Source organism: Stegodyphus dumicola, chromosome 8 (assembly GCF_044657685.1).
Source record: "Stegodyphus dumicola isolate Sdum_Otavi_A_Nest chromosome 8, ASM4465768v1".
NCBI classification, from domain to species: domain Eukaryota; kingdom Metazoa; phylum Arthropoda; class Arachnida; order Araneae; family Eresidae; genus Stegodyphus; species Stegodyphus dumicola.
In genome coordinates, this window is record NC_140775.1 from 154,632,834 (window position 1) to 154,641,889 (window position 9,056).

Genomic DNA, 9,056 nt, shown 5'->3' on the forward strand with positions numbered 1-9,056 from the left:
ATATATATCCATATATATCTGATATATGTCAAGCAAAATAAGTAAGTTTAAAAAAAGGAAATATATATATATAATAAAATAAATCATAAAATGCAAAATAAACTAATACTTATGTGTACATGTATATTTAAAATTGCTATGCAGTAAATCAAACCAGCAATAGTTACATTGTCTTTATATTTGTTCGTATGGCTTTCCTCCTCTTATGCTTATGTGTAGTAATGTAATATTTACCCTGATGTAATTCTGCCTGCTACCGATGTAGCTCTTGCCTTCTGCCCTTGTTATACTACTCTGTAATATGCCCTATTTTGTATGATTGTCTGTTAAAAGATTGCATATTATTTATTGTAGGATTTATTGTTAAGTTAGGGTTTTGCATTACTGGCATTTCTTTTTCTCTACTTGATAAAAGAGTACTGCACATATCCCATGCATCTCTGCAGCTTTCCTCCGCTGAACTTGTCGGATAATAGTTTGGTGTAGCAAATTTTGTTTCTGTCGGCTTTATAGTTTGGTGTAGCAAATTTTGTTTCTGTTCAGAGAACTTCGTTCGTAAAACTTCGTTCAGAGAAAAATTCATGGTATAATCTTGGTAAAATATTATTCAATATTTTATATGGGTTCTATTACTAAAGAACAATGATCAGCTCAATATGTTTATGTTATAAAATTCTCTATTATGCCTTTGTTAACCTTGTCGCATGTATGCCACCCTGAAATTCCATTTCTGTCTTCACGGAAATGCGGAATAGCCTATTTTAATGCCATGTGTTACGTGCACTCTGCACACACACACACGCACACACACACACACACAAAAAACAAAAACAAAAAAAAAAAGAGAGAGAGAGAGAAAGAAAAAAAAAAAAGAAAAAGAAGAAGACGTTTTAAAACTCCCGTTATTGGGTTGATTGACGAAATTTAATTCGCATTTTTCATGTCTCGAAAGCGGGACTTGGGATACATATGAGATTTATATATAGCATTGGTCTAACATAGTTATTTTGAATCAAAATCGGACTTTTTCTGAAATAATATGCGAATTTTTTTTTCCATATTTCAGTTCTACAGCTCCAGTTATCCAAGTTTGCAAAAACTGCAGGGGGGGGGGAGGTGGTTAAAAAATGAGCTCTCAAAATTTTAGCTCCTCACTGCCATTTGGTATGTATTTATAAACATCTCTTTTTTTTTTTTATTATTATTATTATTAAACTTACTTCTTTCATAGCTCGAAATTTAGGTTAATTCCAAATAAAATTCTCAGATATTGTCTGATTTATTTATATTTATTTATTTATTTATTTATTTATTTAATTTGTATTTTTTGGTCATTTTCATAAATTTTTCGTTTAAAAATTTTTTAAATTATAGTCTGTAAAATTTAATCACAACCTTAAAGTAGGGGTGTTTCTAGGCACATCAGCAAAACGCTAAAGTTTCTTTTACTAAAAATTTCCCAAGATATACGTTAATTTATATATTGGCGCGTTTTGAAGTTTGGCAAATTTGCTATAAAAACGCCAAATGTGGTTTACATTAATTCAGAAGTCAAACAACAAAAATCAGCGTTATATTTTCAAGTTTGCTCCTCCAAACTATTCTTTGATGAAGAACTAAATTATTTAAAAGCAATAGCTATTGACAGGGGCTTTTCACACAACATTACTAATCAAGCAGTTAAAAAATTCTCATCTCAACACACTGACAGGCACACTCTTGTTTTAGGAGATTATAAAAATTCTGTTGTCATTCCCTTCTTTCCATCAATTACCTATAAAGTTGCACATATTTTGCAGAAATTTAACTTTCGTGTCGTTTATTCTCCCATCAATAAAATTCCGAGTTTCATACTCAAGGACCCCATTCCGGATATGAATTCCTGGGGTATTTATAGGATTCCTTGCCAGTGTGGTTTAATTTACATTGACCAAACTAAGAGAGCCTTAAAATTTCGCGTCAAGAAACATGAGGCATATGCTGTGAAAATTTGAAAATATAACGCTGATTTTTGTTGCTTGACTTCTGAATTAGTATTTGTTCGGCGTGTTATTGTGTCTTAATTGAAGTTTACACATTTTGTTAAACTTATTTAGAAGTATGGCCTTTTTTTCTCACTGGTTCGCAATAAAAGGGAAAGAAAAATAGGTTACCATACATTAAGATTTTCGTTCTGTCCAACCGGTATAGTGGTTGGCGTCGTTGATTGCCGTGTCGAAAGTCCTGGGTTCGAATCCTGGCGCGGCATGGCGGCACTCTAAATATGCGGCTAGTTGAAAGTCCTCTTGTGTGTCTTGATTGAAGGGAAGAGGGTTGGGAAACCCTCGGATCCGTCCCCCCCCCGGGGTACTCTCCATCAAAATTGGGGGCGGAACTGAGTCAAATCTCTCTGTCACCTGTTAGGTGCTCAAGGCTGTTGCCAACGAGCGCTCCTTGCTACGAGGATATTTGTGGGCTTGGTCTGACTATGTCAGACAAGTGAGCATAAGCAAAAACAACAACAAGAATCTCGTCAAGTTTCCATTCTTGGCGCAAACTGAAAAAAGTGCGCCAACATAAATTTTTTCGTAAGTTTCTCACCAGATTTTACAAAATTCAATATTTAGGCGTAATTTTTGTCTTAGAATTGAAATATGATGAAAAATAATTAGTATGCCATTTTAGAAAAAGTCCGATTTTGTGTCAAAATAACAATGTTAGAATAATATATATAATCTAATATATATTTTAAGTCTCGAGACATGAAAAACGCAAATTAAATTTTGTCATTCGGCCCATTAGCCAACCATAACGTTTGTTACTGTTGTCGACTATATTTAGCGAAGTTGAACAGTTATAAAGTGAAATTGATTTCTTAGAGTACATCTGCAATATATTCTAGTCATCTGAAAAGTTATCCAAAACCTGGAGCTAACAGTTTACACAATTCACAGTTGCAACTTTGATAACCGTGAGGCTAATTATTTCACATATAAAACTATCAAGTGATGTCTATAGACATGATGAAATTTCACTTTTACCGATGTATTCTTTCACGTTCAAAATTTCTGACAAATGCTTTTCGTCAGCAGCGCTAATTTTCCTTGCCTATGCTTTCGAGTTATCACGTGACTGCTAAGTGCTAAAATCAGCAAGTTACGTATTTCTTCTACTGCGTATATTTTAATTATGCAAATCATAATAGCATAAATTTTGCAGCGATAACTTTATGTAAGGTTTTTATTGTTAATTTTCGGTCTTATGTATAGCTGAGCGCTATGATCTTGAACATATATTTGAGCATAGATGAATGTACAACAAGTAATTATTCAAATTTTTATTTTGAATATTTATTAATTTTATTTAACATAGGAGATCAATCGTCATATTTACATGTATAATTACTTTCAGTATTTCTGTACTGTGTTCCTACTGTTTTCGTATATTTTTTGTAATAAACGCTATTTGGCTGGGTATCCCAACCCTTAAACCCTTAAACCCTTAGTGGATTTTGAGAATTTCAGGTAATAATGTACCGATTATACACAGTAGCTGTTTGAAAAAGCTGTATGCTTACTACGTCCAGTTGTACTATAACCAGTAAACACCACGGATGTGAAAATACAAGTAGGTAGCATATTAGTCCATAATCATCTCAAACAAAATTTATCAATTTTCCATGTGCCATCTACATGGTTTTACTTTGAGTCCCAAGCACTGTAACTAGCGCTGAGACATGGACAAAAAAAAAAAAAAAAAACTGAAATGTTTCAGATTTTAAATTACGTCCAAAGGGGCGTTTTTAACATTTTGTGTGTTACCTTTCTTTATTAAATATCATGTTCCTCGCACTTAAACCATAAGATCCAGTGCAACAGCAATATCGCAAAATAGTTTTAAAACGAGCATATCTTTAGAATTTCCGATACAGAGACTCATGCGCTGGAGATAAAAATGTTTTTTCTGCACAACGTTGCCATTGCTCGCTTTGAAATCCTTGAGTCTGTTAATCAAAAATTCGTCAAAGTTTTAAAAAATAGGAAATCGATCATAAAACAAATTTCAAATTTCAAATTTGGTCTTCCACATGCTCATATTCGTTGGAGGATTACGTTATTCAAAATTCGATGACTCTATGTACCGTTATTTTATGACAATGTGAGAAATATACATACATTTACGCAGATTTTCATTATTTAATTTCTTCAAATATAATGCAGGACTCTAACATTTTATGGCAACAGTTTGAAAAGTGAACCGACATTTATCCGTCCGACGCAAAATGCCAAAACGAAAGTAATAGTCCTTCGGGACTCAAGTGCCGTTGGACTAAAAAAAAAAAAAAAAAAAAAAACATATTTAGGTATTCACAATAAAGAAAATAAATAAAAATTATAACAAGAATTACGTAACATTCTTCACTCCATTTAAAATAGAAATTTCAAAAATACAGATTAAAATTAAAACTTTTATTTCTTTTAGATGAATTTCCTTTCGTTATTTAGCGAAATGTAAAATTTTATTTCCTTATTCAACGTTTGTTTTAATTTCTTCGTATAATTTGTTTCGACCTTTTTAATATCCAATAAATCCTTTGATAGCCTTTTACAATCATATGAAGGAGTTCTCCCGACTTTACTTTTTTCCTTACAAAAATATTCTTTGCACAGAGAGAGGGTGTAAGATCCACCTATTATTTTTCTCGTGGGAGTTTGTGAAAAGAAATCCCCCTTCCGATCCGTAAGAGGGGTGCAGGTGGTAATCTGAGCTTGTAAGTAACCGCGAGCGCCCAGCCCATTAGTTTTTTTTTTTTTTTTTTTTTCTTTTCTAGTTGTACGAGATATCTAACCAATCATTCTTTTCAGCGTCACCGGCTTAGAAAAACGTTCAATCCAAGGTAACAGTTGGATTCAACTATTTTATTCACCTCAAGTATCCTTCCCAGGAAATCTGGCCACGTGATGGACAAGGGAGTTGACGGGAATGGGTTCAGTAAAAAACGAACTGTGCTTCCCATGCATTTCAATGTCTCTTCCTGTTATTTCTGGTGCGCGGAAATTGAGGTATTCTGTTGTGACAGTTAAAGAAGAAACCTTTTTAACATGACAAAGCGCCAAAAAGATGTTGTTTGTGTCGAAAGGGAATAAGCTGGTTGCAGTAAGGACCGACATGACGTCTCATCGTCAGTTTTGAGCTGACACTCTGCTGTTTTTTAAAAGCGTAAAACAGAATTAAACTTTCAGTATGAATTATGGTACTTTACTTTTTAACCTTTTTTGCTTGTCAAGTAACTAATATTTTTTTACATCTAACTTTTGAAAATGAAGCACGAAAGCTGAATGTAAAAAAAAGGCATTCGAAATTGTTAGATGCATTTGAAAGGAAAATCGAAAAGAATAAGACCAGCAACATTTCCGTATTAATCAGAACTACTTCTTACAACTTAAAAAAGACTTTAACCGAAATCATGAATTCAATAACTTTTCAGGAAAACGCTTAGGGTAAAAAAAAAAAAAAAAAAAAAAAGATTTTAAAAAAGGATTTTTTTTTTTAAGTTAAAAAAAAGCGATTTAAGATTTTTTCCCTATAAACTGTCTAATTCTATTTTATATCTATTGTTTCTGGTTAAATATAATGTTCGGAAACAGTACAGATTTGCTAATAAATATCCATGATACCTAGCACAGAATAATATCTATCGTACATGAATGGTTAGGTTATTTAAATATGACAAAGCACTCGAGAGCTATCTGCCTAAAGGGAGGATTGCCTACGAAGAGGACTTTTTTAGGAAAACTTGGCTCCTATTCACGTTACACGGTCAAAACTATGAAAACCAACCATGAAGCCAGCTCGTTCACTCGATATGCATTTGAGCCCAGGTGAACTCAGACGCATGTCGAACTTCCTGTATTCAGCCATTGTAACCACTCCGCCACTAGGCGCAAACGAATGGAACTCGCTGCAAATAGCTGGTGATTTTGACAAATTTTGGTAATAGGTAATGAAAGTAATTACACGATTGGTAAGAGATGCAGTTAGGAAAGTACTATGATAATGGATTAATTATAACAAATATGTCTCAGTATATTTTCATTTAATAATAATGGTTATTGAATATTCATTTGAAAATGTTTAAAAACTAGCAGCTTTGCTAAATTTTAAACTGTGAAAATTTGAGAAAGCTTTATTAAATAAAAAATACATTGTTTATATTATTTAGCTATTTTATGATTTGTTTCTTGTGTGCTAATTTTTTTCAGTAAACTGGAAAAAAGTGGCATGGATTTCATCTGATATTTCAGAGTTATCCGTCAAACTATGTAACGTTATTTTTTTTGGTTACTGGCAGATGTCAAGTGTTTGAAGTGTACTAATAACGAAATATTGCTTTATTCATTGATAAAAATTAATATTTTAGAATGAAAATTTTTCAGTAATATCTAGAAATTTCTTTTAGGAAAACTACATTGATTATTTTATGACCATGTTAAATCTTTTTTTTTTTTTTTTTTTTTTTTTTAAATCAATAATCAGAAAGTAATAGAGAATTTACCTCGCAAAAGTCTTCGTACGCTTTAAAGAAATCTGCACATATTAGTAAATATTGTAATATTTCTGTCAGTTAGTATTTTGTAGTATATACTGCAGTATTTATGACAGCTTTCAAACGTCTGGGCATAGAGTTCACCAACTTTTTTTTTGGGGGGGGAGGAACATTGGTTCATCAATGTTCCTCTATTCTTCCATCATTACTGTTTTTAGTTCGGTTTTTGTTTTAATGTTGTGTCTTCGTACTCTAACCTCTAATTCTCTCCAGATGTGCTCTGTTGTGTTTAAATCTGGTGACTGAAGTGGTGTTTTCAGAACTTTGAGACAATTATAGACACCCAAAAGGCGTACGTCGAGGGCTGTGTGCTTAAAATTGTTATCCTGATAAAAAAAATAGAGTTGTTTCCAGTACCCAAATTTTGGGCGAGTAATTTTAAATAATCTATTAAACTATTTAAATAAAGAGCACGGTTCATTGTGTCATCAATAAATACTAAATTATTTAATCCTGATGCTGATATGCACCCTCACACAAGAACACCTCCACAGACATGCTTTACTGTACCAACCAAGGTCTTTGGACTAAGCTCCTCATTTTCTTTTTTTCTCCATACAGACACAAATTTGCTTTCATCTGTAATTGACACATGACTCTTATATGCTTAGGGCTTATTTACCGCTGATTTTGAGAAGAAAAGCCTAAGCTTTCTATTTTTGGCACTTCCAAAAACGTTTCTTCGAGCAGAGCGCCCATGTAATCCAGCTGATCTGAGTACTCGTCGAACAATTTTAAGTGAAACTAAAGTAGAAATTAATACAGTAAATTCTGCAGAAATCTTTAAAACACTCAAATATGGATTTTTCACAGATTTTCTGACAGAATTGCTGATCATGTTGAGTCACGTCGAGTCCTCTTTGCCGGACAACATCTTCTTACTTTATTTTGGATCCGGTTTTCTTCTTTAAAGCATTTTTTCACATACTGCACCGTAGAATGGGATAAAGTTACTATTTTAGCGATATAAACAATTTAATTTCCATCCTTATGATAAAAAATGATCAATTTTTGAAGGCTATTGGTCGTTTGCTTACAATTACGAGCCATCTTTAAACATTAAATTATATATAACGAAGTAGGCAAGCAAAAAATAAAGTCAAACAATTTTTTAAACGTTACCAAATTCCAAACATAAAATAAAAGGGGTAGACGATAATTTTATTTATGAAATTTCACGAAAATGTGTCGATGTAAGATCACTTTTGTGGCGTGTTTTATCTATGCCTACTTACATTTTGAATTTTAGAAAAAGAAATATTAAAAATTAAAAAGTTTGGCTTTATTCAAATTCATATGGAGATGATATGGAAAAATATTGGGCTTTATATTCTATTTCAATTTCGGGTTACAGCGCTTTTTCTTCAAATTCTTAAAGTGTTCGAACACTTTTGTGCGAAACTGTATGTGTGGAGAGGGTATGCATTATAAACTGATAAAATATATTTCCCAGCTGTCTGATTTGTCACGTCATGATTTTCATTTATATCCTTTCACCTTTCATTTATATCATCACTTTATTTAATGAAGTCATGAAAGATACAAATTTGAATTAAAATTTTATATGTTAGGGGAAGCTTATTTCACTGTTAAGGTACAGAATAAAGAAAGACAAAGTTTAGTAAAATAGACTTGTGCTGAGATGCTGCATATTATTAGGTACACTATGAAACACCAATGTTTATTGGTTATAATACAATATTTTTTCGAAAAGTTTATAAAAATTATCTAAAAATGCAAATTTTTAAAATACCATCACTTAAAGAAGATTTTTATCATCATCTTACAGTAGATGAACTTTTATGTAAGTAAGTTTAAAAAAAAAAAAAAACTGAAAGCTTTTTCAGATTTTACATTAAACTCAAAGTTTTTATGTGCTAACTTTATTTATTAAATATCATGTTTTTCGCACTTACACTATAAAATTCAATTCAACAGCAATAGCGCAAAATAATTTTAAAATGAACATAATCTCACGTTGCTTGAGATAATTTTTTTTTTTTTTTTTTTTTTTATTTTTATTTTTTAACCCCCGTACAGTTTTGCCATTGCTCGCTTTGAAATCTTTGAGTTTGTTAATCAAAAATTCGTTAAAGTGTTACAAAATATGAAATCGATAATGAAACAAATTCCAAATTCCAAATTAGTGCTTCCAGATGCCCATATTCGGCGGAAGATTACGTTATTCAAAACCGAATGGCTCTAAGTACCCTTGGTTTATCACAATACGAGAAACATATATATATACATCTATGCAGATTCTTCATTATTTAATTTCTTTAAATATAATGCAGGGTGATAATATTTGGTGGCAACAATTTAAAAAGTGATTCGTCATTAGTAGTGAATCAACGAAAAATGCCAAAACGAAATTAATAGTCCTTCTGGGCAAGTTGCCCCCTTTGGACTAATTATGATATATGTGAATTTATGTATTTACTTATTCTAAAATTTGGCATAGTTGTTATAG